We start from the raw sequence: 14,047 nt of genomic DNA on the forward strand, positions 1-14,047 counted from the left end.
TAAACGTGGACACTGCAGCGTCTGTCTGTCAGAGCGCGTGCGCGAGCTTTATGTAACGCGGGCTGATCTGAAGCGATCCGTGGACTAGCGACTGCTAGGAAACTTTGCTCATTCATCTTTTCCCTAAAGACGGGGTGAGGGGTCCGGGCCGCGCTGCGCTACTCCGCGCGTGTTACGTAACTGGCAGAGGGCCGGAGGGCGCCGCGACTTCTACTCCAGCCTTGCCCGCGAGCGGTCCTGTGGACGCACCGCAGCCGCACGTATTCGCGCCCTCGCCGAGAGTTGGCGCGCCGCGACCCCCGTTCGACATCAGCCACGCTTCGCGCCTAACGCACTGCGTTTTTTCTTTGTTCTAATTTCCCGCGATTCCGCTCTTAACTTGAATACTCTACTTTTACTACACTTCACGACTGAACCGGTAAGACTTTTGTTTACAAAAAATCTTAACACTTTCACTATCCCGCTCCGCAACATGTTATATAACGCTCGATCATTGTTTTGGTTGCTTACGTCTTTCATCTTCCTATGATAAAAAATTCTGCATTGCGAATTACGAAACCATGATGTTTTTTGTAGAATGCGTTTTTCTTTACAAAATGTAATAGTAATTTATAACTTTATAGACAGGTACTTCAGGTACTCAACATATTTTTCAAGATGTAGGGCTGTTTTAAATCTGTTGTTTTTTTAGTTAGGGAAGTGCCGACATTCGGTGTATTACATTTTTAGTTATTTCAAGGATACAGAAATTTTACAATAATAAAAAAGAACCAGAAACGTTATTGGTAAATTGTGTTTGCGGAGGAGTACGTCTCTCCCACGGGGGTGCCACAAGGCTCCCGGGGGCCTTTTTGCTTTATTATGGTCGGCAAAGATGCACATCAGGCCATGCTAGTCCAATTGCTTTTTACACATTTTGTTACACTCTATTTTATTTTATGTAAGTTTTTGCGGCCTCTACATTTTAAAGGGAGGTTTACCTTTTGTAGGTCATCAGCATCACTTAATAAAAATTAAAAACCTTCCATTTAAGCAGTTATAGGGTACTCTCGGCTACGGCGCGCATATATCCGTGTTCATTGGACAGTTATCGTTAGAGTTGAGTTATGGAAGCAGGGTTACGTAGCTACGGGTGCTACGGAGTTTCGTAGCCCGGCTCACACTGTATGTAGTCGACGTGAAAAAGTGTAGTTCATCGTGAGTTTAAGCTGTACATACGACTTTATAGCAGTTCAGGGTTAAGTGTAATTTTTGCCGTCCCTTGCCGCGGTTCGTGATTAATGTTCTCCGTGCGTACGCGTCCGCGGAACACGCTTTGGGATATGAAGACAATAACACTCTATACTTATTCAAATGTGTAACGGAAGCAAATCGCGAGGTGTACGGGATATAATTTAAATTGATGTAGAATGAAGAATGTTAGGGTAGCTGTTTAATTAATTTAGCAGAATAAACATTTTCATTTTATAAGTAAATAATGTGTAGCAGGATGTGTACATTTTATTATTAATTTATTAGGTACTTATCTATCGTGTCCCCAAGTGTCGTTCTGAGTAGAAAAACCCCTGGCAACGTCGTTACTATTTCGAAGACAAGTACATAAACGGCGAATACGAATGTTCATATTCGTATTCGTTGCATCACTAATAAATAGTCAGCTCTAAGTTCACCCATGCCATTTAGGTATTGCTAATCCAAATCTAAAAGTTCCATGAGATAAATAAATTAGTCATAATTTATTTATTAGAAACAGAGATATAGAGTGACAAAAACAAAACGCACATCAAAAGGTAACAAATACTAACTTTTTAATAAATTGACTTTTCGACCAAATAAATAAGGGCGAACTTCAATAGATAAAATCGGCTTGGCTTGTATAAAATTGCTTTCCGGGAACACGATTAGAGTTGTTGGAGTGGATCGGGTGTCCGATATGGCATCGGCAGAGCGCGGTGAACTTCATCCACTCTAACAATTCATCAATTTGTGCTCTCGTATTTATAGAGCCTATTTTAAGCGTTCAACAAAACGTACCAAATATATAAGTACAATATTGCAGTAGTGTAATTCGCCAGTAACTGGCCACCTGTTAGTAACTGGCCACCTGTTAGTAACTGGCCACCCTAAACTAAAAATGAATTCTATTCACCTATAAACATTATTCATACTCGTAGTATCGTTTCCGCCTCTAGAACTGTTCGGCGGGAAGCGATAAACTCATATAGAAATTATTAATCTCTGCTGGCCATTACTTGCTACGAGTGGGTACCTACTAAATAGTCTTACTCGACCGAGAGATTGTCGCATTTAGCGACTAATATCTGGAAATATAAAAGATATTGAAGAACATAATACTAATAATATCATAATACGTATATAAATGATATGTGTGAGATTGTCCCCAAATATTAATTATTTCATTTATTAAATGAAAACATATTGATCGATGATTGTCGACTTCAATAGTAAATCTATACCTACCTATTTTGCTATTACCATCGCAAATTCTCCATTACCTATTAAGGTGGCGTTATATAAAACCTGACCTGTGGCTTCTTTCCATAAAAAGCAACGTAAGTAATATTTAAGGAAAATAGTTATAAAATAAAGAAAACCTTACAGACAAACATAACTATATGTTTTAAGCAATATACCTAAATTTCTTTCTACGAAATATTTTAGCTTTTAGCCTTCGCGCCCCGGGAATTATCTCGTACCAGGTTAGAACGTTTTGAGTCCAGTGGCATAGTTATGCACAACGCCGTAAAATCTCGTGAGTTTTGCACGTATAGGTATAGTACCTACATAATGTCGGCCCGAACGATTTTACGTCCATATAAACATTTTAAGGACAAATGGAACATGACAGTATTTTTACGTTCATATAAACATTTTAAGGACAAATGGAACATGACAGTATTTATTTCAAATCGAGGCAACTATTTTTATGGGCACGACTTCCGATTAGGTAAGTTGAAACATTAAAAAAGTACTTGTACTTACTGCAAATAAATTAAAACGAAACGTGTTAAAACACTTGTTGAATTTAATTATACAAAAGCATTCTGTTAACTATTGATTTTGATTTTTCATTAAAAGGACGTAGACGGTTATTTCACCTTACAAACGTAGTCCCCTTTTCCCTCCCTGGTTAATAGCATTAAAAAAAATATTTTTATATCGTTTAACTTTTATTGGCCAACCTTTAATCGTCCGTCGTTTGATTTTTTCGATATTTTAACTTCTATAAGAATTAAGACTATCTAAAATCTACTAAAGATGTTGAATAAGTTAATTCGGAACATAACAAGACCTATGTTTTTTTAATTCAAAACATATTTTAAAATATGAGATATATTTTATTATCCAAGAGATTTTGATTTGAGACAGCAAATTAAGGACTACGAATCACTGTTTTCGGCTGTTTTAGGGGTCTTTAACCGGTCCGAGCGGCCGTTGTACTCTATGTATTTATGTTATGTTATCTTTTGTACTCTATCGCGGTATTCGCGTTATACATTTATTCATGCCTTATTTTATCTTATTTTCCCAGAGTGGTACAAAATAGGGGCAAACATTTAAACTGTAGGTATATAAGAATCTTTAATTGTCTAAGTTTTATTTGTCTCTCTGTCTATCTCAACTTATTTCTTTATTTATCCAGGGACTTTACGAGCTTCCTTTTTCTGTGATTTCATGCTTCTTGAAACCTTGTTCAAACAAGCTTATAGGTAAAGGTTGTGTTTTGATTCGAAACGAATACTTAAATATTATTTAAGAAGTTTTATAACACTATAATCCAAAATTATGAAATAGTCCATAATAACATTTTTAGCTCTTTGTTCATAATTTGCACAGTAAACTCATTCATTGCATTACATACCTACTCACTCAAATTAAATCGTAATTGTAAGGTACATTTGTCTCGTCGCGATTGTTCCTACTATAAAGCTTGCGGAGTTATGAATACTCCGTCGCCAAATAGTAACGGAATATATTACATGTTAGTGTATAAGGCTATCGCGGGATAGGTTGGTACGTATGTCACAAATATTTTTGTACCGCGCAAGCTTCTAATCATCTAATGGACGATAGCACACCTCATGTCTTGCGCAAGAATACTCGCTTACTGAATATAGCGCAGCCTTAGAGATCCAAAAGGTAGTTCAACTAGTTCATCATTCGGTGGCCTTTTTCAGATAAGAAAATTTAATATTATTAATAGCTGACTTTACGTTGTTTAGCTATTCTATTTATGACTGGAATATGAGATATGAAATGAAGTGACACTTTATGATTTCTAATTTGTACGTTAAGAAGAAATTGGAAATTGAAAATGGAAAAAGAAGACTCGTTGGCTTTTTGTATGACCATTTGGATGTCTCCAGGTTCCAACGAAAGGGGATAGTGTATATCGTAATTTAATTCCTGCAGTAAAGGAACAGTCTCGGAAGCCTCTGTCTAGAATCATGACGTCACCTTCTCTGAAATATCGTCTCATAGGCGACAATGGATTGATAAATTCCTCTTTTAATATATCAGCGTCTTGTCTGGACTAAATTTGTAATTTAAGTGCCCTTTCAACTTCTACGAAATCAAACTGAAAGTTTTGAAAATAAAATATCACTTCATACTTTGTACGGAATCCTCGAGTCCGACTAACACATAAGTATTGAACGTTAAAATAAGAATATTTAAATATATAAGTATACAACTTATAAAGTATGTAGGATATTCCTAAACCTAAATTGCATGACACGATAATACCTAATCGTAGCCACTTTGTAAAAAACGAATAACTCTTTTTGATGGTAGTATGTTTTTGTGAACACCTAGCTAAAGCTAAATTTATTTAATTCCCCTGTACCCAGCAGGCTCTGTCCGGTCATTAATGACCGTGTCCAAACTTTAGTTAGTAACGAATATTTAGTGTAGTTAGAGTTCTCAACTCATAGTACGGTCCCGTCCGACAGCACGAAACTTGGCATGGATACGTTATCCAGGTAAATATTTATTTATTTTACAAGGGGGCAAAGTTGTTGTTTAACCGCTCGTGCTAATATTGATACCCCAGCAAGCGAAAGATTCCAAAAATTCCGAAAAATGGAATCTTGAGCGTTACGAGGGTTTCAAAGCACGAGGGTTAAACAAAATTCGCCCCCGAGTGAAACACAAAGTTTTTCGCCACACCAACCCGAAGCAAATATTAAATGTAAAATATCAAACAAAATCAAACCAAATCAAATCCAAATGAATGTCATTAAATATTTATCATCAAAAATCATCATTTAAAAGTCAATTCTATCAGCAAACATAAGAAAAAAACTCAAAATTTGCATTTGATTACTTTGCCTCACATGTGAATTACTGATAGCAAAGTGCAATTTTGCTATCAGTTTTTGAAGTGCAAAGTAAGCCTTTCCGAGCTGGTGTGGTGAAAAATACATTATGGTGTTCCGTTTTAAATTGTTTTGGTGCGGTACCCTAAAAATGGAACAGATATAAGTCGTACCTGTATTTTAAAATACATGAATGCCAAGATTAATGTTTTCTGCAGGATGGGACCACACTTATTAAGTTGGTATGGGCTAGGAGCTGCACTGTAAGAAGTGGATATCATTCGATACCTCTCTATTAATAGAGAGGTATGGGAGGCCGTGCCCGCCTTTCGGCTGCGACGGCTGTGGCGGGTCGCTCCCCACCGCGTGGGGAGGTCAGTGGACGTCAATTTGAGGACGTCAGTGCTGCTGGTGTAGGCCAGCTTTTTCGCCACCGATCGTTTATCCAACCCCGCGACCCCTAGCCCGGTGATACCGTTTGAGCGGGGCCGGGCATCGGGGACGCAGGGAAGGCGACCGGCAGCTTAGGCTGGCGTGTGTGGCGTGGTGCATCCGATGGAAAGTTGGGACTTGGCTTGGCTCCGCTACTGGTGTAGCAGGGCTCGGGGCAAGTCCCGGGCCCACCGTTCCGGTGGTCTGGTGGGGTGGTGTGGCGCGATGTTCTTGAGGTGCTCGTGCCCGCTGTTGTCCGCGCGGTCAAAGTAAGAAGTTTGGCAGCTTCCATGGACCTATTGCATGGTCCATTAGCTTATACCTGGTTGCTTTTTAAGAGTGTGTTCACACTCCCTCCACCAATCACAACCACACCCACCCACGTCCATGCCTTCGGCTCAAGAGCAATTAAAACAGATTAGAACATAATACAGGGTGTCCCATAAGTGACACGTCACAGTGACACTGGAGGTAGACCAAGCCAATAGGACCCAAACCAACTTAACATGACCCCAGTAAAAGTGGCACGGTTTTCGAGTTATTGCCAAATTAAGGTTTTTCATGAATTTTGACCGTTTTTAACATTGTTAGTGCCAGTGTGTACTCGGAAAGGTCTCGAAGTTAGTTTTTTTTTATGTATACGGCATCATGAATAGTTAATTAAGATAACAGAATAGGTATTTTATCGATAAACAATGTAAAATACAAAAAAGTACTGGTTTAATCTTGAAATAAATTCACAGCGAAACATTAATTTGACCACATGTCGTGAAAAAAAATCACTAGAAAAGTAATGAGCAAATAACGTCAAAATATTGAGCATGTTATGCAGATTCAAAAATGGTATAACACATGTACCTTCCTGCAATAAAATATGAATTATTATCATCTTTCGAAAGCCTCATAAAAAATAAGTTAAATCTTGGAAATCTGCAATCCGTTGCTACTTAGTAAAAATAACGATTTATGTTAAGATATTTCATTCTGGATACAGAAATAAAATAACGCCTATTCAGTATTTGCCGAATGCCTAAAAGAAAGAGATGGAAAATGCTTATCTCCCTTTTTAAGGATATCATTGAGTTGATAAAGGTTCAAAGAAAATAATACAGGTTGAAGTTTGAAAGGGTAGGTTAGGTTGAAATAATTTTACAATAGGTGCTCGAATTGCTTTTCTCCGGCTCGTATGCATGCTTGGCACGGTATTGTAAAACTTCAAGTTAATTTTCTTAAATTAATTTCGGATATGTTTCATGCTGCCTCGAACATGCCGTCGTAGTTCCTCTTGGGACCTTATTGGGTTGGAGTAAAATTTATCTTTTAAGTATCTCCAATAAAAAAATCTAATGGATTTAGGTCCGGGGAACGTAGGCCATGCCACTGGTACCAGTCGGCCGATCCATCTTCTAGAGCTGGAACCAAAGTCGAAATTAATGTTTCGCTGTGAATTTAATTCAAGATTAAACCAGTACTTTTTTTCATTTTACATTGTTTATTAATAAAATACCTATTTTGTTATCTTAATTAACTATTCATGGTGCCGTACACATAAAAAAACTAACTTCGAGACCTTTCCAAGTGCACACAGGCACTAACAATGTTAAAAACGGTCAAAATTCATGAAAAACCTTAATTTGGCAATAACTCAAAAACCGTGCCACTTTTACTGGGGTCATGTTAAGTTGGTTTGGTTCCTCTTGGCCTGGTTTACCTCCAGTGTCACCGTGACGTGTCACTTATGGGACACCCTGTATTTCATAGGTACCTAATGATTCTGAAGGGAGTGAAGGGTGTAAGTGGGTGGTTCTACTTTTTTTTTGTTTTTGTGTCCCGTCAGCCAGAAGACAATAGTAGCATAATTAGAGGTAATGTTATACAATACTAAGTTTTACTATAGTGTTTTGTGGAACAGGTACATACATAATAAGAGGTTTTAATTGCCAAAAAATATGGCTACAGGAAGACCTAAAAGTCAAAATAAATATTATATTAATTAAATATTGGTTTTACGTTATGATTGGTTGTTTTGTTTTACCTGCGGTTTATGAGTACAATACAATACACTTAGTCATAAATTATTAAAAGCTAGGTGTGTAGGTAGAGACCTACGTAAATATTATTTATACACATAAATAAATTATTTGTATTTTTTATTGAATATAGTTATTGTAACAATTGAAAAAAATCAGGTATATTCCGAAGGGAATTTGTTATATAACGCTTCAAACCCTTAATTTTGCAAAAATCACGGAAGGTCGTGAGTTCAAACCTCCTCGACGCTCAACAGTATCAATGATTCTGGTTAAGAAAAAAATCCAAAAAGAGGGTATAAGATTGTGTACAGTATTTTGGACACTGTCAAATTAAGGGTGTGTGTAACGTGAATAGTATAGTAATTTTCAAACTCGAGTTATCAAAGCTTCGAACTTTGAGTCTCCTTTGTAATATCTTCGGTACCATCATAAATACAAATTAATGTCGGCCGCCCTAAATAATAGATGACTATTTAGGTATACCTTATCCCACGTCCGCCGTCGTCGCCGCCGGGCCGGTGAGCTTCCCCTGAGTGATCAGACGACTCAGGGGTGACTCGCATTGAAATAACTATTATCATATTGCCTTTCACTAAACCGCCTAATGTGCGCTCGTGCCGCTCGTTTCAATTGTTCTGTAAACATGAAATAATAGGGTATTTGACTGTATTTAATAGTACATTACGATACACGTGCGAAAAGTAGGAAATTGCCTTTTCGCAATTTTGTGTTGTACAACGTTTTACACGCACGTTTGACATAGGCGCGTATTGTCCTTAATCCCGCCCTAGCGGCCTAGGGTCTACAGTACATATGTACTGTAAAATAAATTATTTAGCATGAAATAAAGCACCAAAAGATTAATAGAGAAACGAAGACAACAGTTATTTTTAGACACAATTTCTATTATAAAACCCGTATAAAACTATAAAGAGTAGGTAATTTGATTGTGACGTCACATGCTAGTGTATCATATAAATTCCAGGTCAAAATAGTCTCAGGATTCGTATCGCTGATTTCTAATTAAATTTGTAGCAACCGTATTGTGATCTAATAAAGCGCAAGCTCACCCGCTTCGTGCACCCGCGCTAGCTAACGGACGCCCTTACTTTATGAAATATTCTTACGTTTCCATAATTGTATTCATGTATATTTTACATTAAACCTTAAATGATACCTGCAAGCCACGGCAAAATTAGTTGAGCACTTCCATCACGTTTTGTCAAGAGAAAGAGAACATTGTGCATTTTGAAAATGCATTCGCTTTGCCAGCAATATTTTCTCCAGCCTCATATTACTCACTACTACTTACTGCATATTTTGCAAAAAGACTAAAATATAAGTATATAAATCAATGCGAGTGCTTGACATTGATTGTCAGCCAGGGGGTCAGGAAGTGAAGTGAGTATAATAGTGGGGGCAAAGGCCGTGCGGGTTCTGCAGGCCACTTACGGCTCGGCCACGACATCGAGCGACTTGCGACGGCGGGAGCGATAACCATAGGTTGGAGCGAAAGGTCCGATCGCTGTGTCAAGCTCCAACCTATGGTTATCGCTCCCGCCGTCGCAAGTCGCTCGATGTCGTGGCCTAGCCGTTAGACGGCCTCGCGCGATAGCCCCGGCTCGCCACTCCTGGATCGCATCTGCATAATTATTTCAGCCAAACGATTTTACTGGAATATTTACCTGCTGATCAAGGACGCCTATAAATTAGCCCCTTTGAAATTCATTTAACTTGCAGCGGTGCTATTTGAATTAAAACCAAAATATTACTTTGCTTATACGCGAAAATATAACGTGCTAGTCAATCAGTGCTAACCCGTTATACTTACTTGCGTATTTTTACATGCAATTAATGTTCCCACCTAGGGTTGTAAAAAAACGGTTTCTTTTCTGACTTGAAAAAAACATGAAAAAAAAACCGTGAAAAAAAACCGTTTTTTTCTGGAGTACGTTTTTTTTTCAAAAGTATGAAAACTCAAAATTTGCAAGGCAGTTAATACTTTTATACGGTTGTTTTACTTGTTTTAGACTTTATGTTAACCATTAAACCAATTTAATTTAACAACTTTGATTAATAACAACATAAATGAAATCTGTAGTGGTAGTTATCGCAATTTACTGTTGGCAACACCAACGCCTCTCGTCGCCGCAACGGGGAATTCAGGGATTTCCCAAAAATTACTTAGTTTTAAGTTACTTATATAAATAAATAACGAAAAACCGTTATTGTGGCATATTTTTGTTCATCTGAAAAAAAACCTAATTTAGAAAAAAAACCATAGTGCCAGGTTTTTTTTCATGTTTTTTTCATAAATTAAAAATAAAACATTTGGTTTTTGTTCTATTTGCAACCCTATTCCCACCCTTTCCACCGCAGCAATAATAAAATTCAGAGTATTGTTCTTTTGGTGGTGGTTTGTTATATTATGTTATTTGCGTATTTATTATTTCTGCGGTGGGAGGGTGGAAACATTAATTGCATGTAAAAATACGCAAGTAAGTATAACGGGTTAGCACTGATTGACTAGCACGTTATCTTTTCGCGGATTAGCATCAAAGTAATATTTTGGTTTTAATTAATATGGATTTCCGCAAAGTAACGCCTGATTCTATTCAGTATGTGCTATTTGAACGTTACTTTGAATAGATGAGATGACTCAGATGACATACCTGTAAGTAAGAGTCTCGACATGCTAGTAGTTATTTTAAATAGGTAGGTACCCCTGGCTAAGGCTGCGCCGGTATTCCCAAAAACAAACAGACAGAACACATTTGAAATTAATCCCCGTCGCGTAATGGTTATGTTTATCCTTGTCACATGTTTCTGGCATGTCACCAAAACAGTTTAACCCAAATCCATTAGTTAGGTAATTACTTCAAATTCACCTGCGAGAAGATAGATAGGTGTTAGGTAGTTATTTGATCATAACCTACACACAAGATAAACACACAAAATTATAATAGGTGTACTTGTGTTGTGTACCTAAAAACTAGTACCTACGTCAAATCATGGGATTAGTTGTCAAGCGGACCCCAGGCTCCCATGAGCCGTGGCATAATGCCGGGATAACGCGAGGAAGAAGAAGAAGAACTTGTGTTGTGTACCTAATAATTAATTATTATAGGATCGGGCAGCAGAAAACTATGTACCTAGTGTACCTACCTACCTACCTAACTATTAGTAGTACTTAATTATATTTTTCGTTTCATTAATTTTACCACCTCACGCTCACGTGCTAAGTTGCAACGCCCATTACACTATACATTAACATTATGAATCCCGGGATAAAAAGTATTATTATATTTCCTTTTTAGGTTCAAAACTTCCTGTACATGTCAAATTTTATATAATTCTAATTTAGTATGTGATTTTTGAGTAAAGGAGGAATAAACACAATGCTAGTCCTTATATGATATCATAAAGGATAATATGTAGCACACTGAATACACATTCACAACGTTCACAAGTGCGGCGTTGTCAGCTGGCACTGACAAACTGCCATGAAATATGACCGCAACCATGGATTAATAAGACGAGCTTCTGCAAATCAGGTAAACGTTACAATTTACGGCCCGTCGCGGAGGAAGCGTTTCAGGCTTATTGAGGAGATAAGTCTTAACACGGACATAGAACCTGTAACACAAACTTATACCTTAGTACTGCGAAATTAACTGGTAACCCAGAATAAATTTGATTTGACACAAACCAACTTACTTTGTATTTCGCAAGCCACAATACCTTTTTTATTCGTGTAGCGAAAATCAAGTAGGATTTTACGTTTAAAAGTCATAAAAATAGTATGTAACACATTTTATACATATAAAGCTAAAATAGATAGGTACCTAAATAGTAAAAAGGCACGTGAGAAACGCAGTGTTGTATGAAGGTTGTACGGAGACATGGCATCCATAATTTATAATAACGTCACTTGGAGTGATGTGCATATCATGCATATGACTAATTTCATAGTATCATAGCAAATTCACAATTATTAAATGTAACATAAAACCTACATACCTCTCAGCTCCAACCCACAAATAGCTAATAATTTAATTATTGTGATACTTACCAACCATTGGTTAACGAAGTAAAATAAACAATTGACAACCACTATTTTATGGCAAATACGTATGTCCAAAGCCGTAACCCAATTTAAAAATATTAGGTAGGTACCAATGACACGACTTGAGTGTAAAAGACGAGGTTAAAAGAACAGGGGTGGAATGGTGAAAGGTCACCACCGGCGGCCTAATTACGCGGCCCGCTGCCTGCTTCGCTTTATATATGTCGCAGTCGGATCGTATAATCCGCCGTATTACATTACGGCTAGCCGTTTTCAAAAACAGGGGCGTTTTGAAATGCGGCGGTTTAACGATTAGCCGGATTGAATGCGGCTGAATGAGAATCCGCCGGAATGTATTCGGCGCCATACGTTCTTCAACACGGCTAGCCGTAATGTAATACAGCGAGTCATTAGCCGCCGCTTTGACAGTTTTTAGTTCCCATTTTTAACACCCGTGGCGCTGCCTGACAAACGCTGGGGTGTCCATCAAATCTGGAGTTCGTCGGACTGTTTCTTTTCAAAAAACATTTCTTTCGCAACTTAACTAGACGGAGCCCCGCTTCGCGGGGCTCCTATTTCTGAGCGGTTTGCCCTTCGGGCATCTGAAGCTACCTAACGAACCTAACCTACCTACCTATTGATTTAGTGAGACGTCCGTGAAAACATTACACTTTGGGGAAAAAAGCGTAGGTAGGTAAGTAGGTTAGGTTCGTTAGGTAGCTTCAGATGCCCGAAGGGCAAACTGCCCAGAAATAGGAGCCCCGCTTGCGGGGCTCCGTCTATTTAAGTTGCGAAGGAAATGTTTTGGAAAATAAACACATGTAGTGCGGTGGGACCATGGTAAAAATAAATTAAATTGCCAACATTGTCAAACTCCGGTTACGTAGGCGACCGAAAGAACTGGTCACTCTACAATCTAAAATAGTAGTATGATGCGGCTAAACGTTGGCCGCCTTATTGAAGAACGTATCGCAATGACAATCCGGCTAATCGTCGAACCGCCGCATTTCAAAACGCCCCTGTTTTTGATAACGGCTAGCCGTAATGTAATACGGCGGATTATACGATCTGACTACGACATATACATTGACAAAGATGCCCGTCGCGCCGCTAACATTTGGCTAGTATAGCAATAATTTTAATTTCTAATAGCTCCATAAAACTTAGCAAATGATTTTTTAAATATAATCCTACTTACCTATATAAACCTATATAGAACGACTACCACATTATTGGACAGAGACTATCCCTACTAATATTATCTGTATGTCTGTTACCTGTTCACGTTTAATAATAAAATAATGACATTTTGTATGGATATGGAGATAGTTTGAGATTTAGTTGGATTTAGGAATGGACAGAACAATAGTTTCTATCGCGGAAATCGTCATTCTACGCAGTATAAGTTGCGGGCAAAACCTTGTCTATTATTGTTTATGTTTTAGTATAAAGTGTACCCGTTATTTTTGCGCCTACCATGAGACGACCAATAAGCGTAGTCGTTAGCAACGGCGTAAACAATTTGTATGGAGAAATCTGTAATGTGAAATGTTTTCACAATCATTGTTTATTGGCAAACATGAACAACGCGTCACCGGGTGGGAAGAAAGGAAAAGGGTTGTCGGTAGGTACACTACACCTACAGCGGAGCAACGGTGTAAAAGGGAATTGATCAAATAAGGAATATAAATTTTCCATAGTATTAATATTTGGTAAGGACTAATTTATTCGTGAATTATAAATGTCAGTTCTAGCGCAAGTTCTTGGAGATTGCGCTAGTTTAGTTATCATTATATGTCCATTTCCGTCGAGGCGTCGGTTTCTGGGATACGCTGCGTTAGCATAAAAGAATGTCTTCTAAAGCAAGTGTTACCCTTTGCTGTTCCACCTCTGCTGCACCCTTCTGTGGTGGAGGTGCGGGTTGCCACGAAGAAAATACTTAGTCACCCAAATCGGTAGACAGGCGTCAAAAAAATTCACAACTGCCCCGTCAAGCGTGACTGCCCTTAGTTCCCCTACGCAACACAGCCAATAATATTACAAATAATTTTATATAAAAAAGCTCAGTAGCACAACGATAACAATCATCTCCAATAAACTAATATAACGAAAATCATGAAGTTTTAGTTGATAGGAAACTAACTTAAGAAAAAAATATTAATAAAAAAAAATTTAAA

At 37.9% G+C, this 14,047-nt stretch overlaps 1 protein-coding gene across 2 annotated transcripts in view; it reads left to right on the forward strand.

Annotated features, from left to right (window-relative positions):
• The window catches only part of LOC134804541 (frequenin-2), a 172,239-nt gene continuing 158,192 nt past the window's right edge, over positions 1–14,047 (forward strand). For both annotated transcript variants that reach the window (XM_063777647.1, XM_063777646.1), the window contains exon 1: positions 1–418. The gene's annotated coding sequence lies outside the window, so the exon portion shown is untranslated. The remainder of the gene's footprint in view (positions 419–14,047) is intronic.

Source organism: Cydia splendana, chromosome Z, assembly GCF_910591565.1.
Source record: "Cydia splendana chromosome Z, ilCydSple1.2, whole genome shotgun sequence".
In the NCBI taxonomy this organism is placed as follows: domain Eukaryota; kingdom Metazoa; phylum Arthropoda; class Insecta; order Lepidoptera; family Tortricidae; genus Cydia; species Cydia splendana.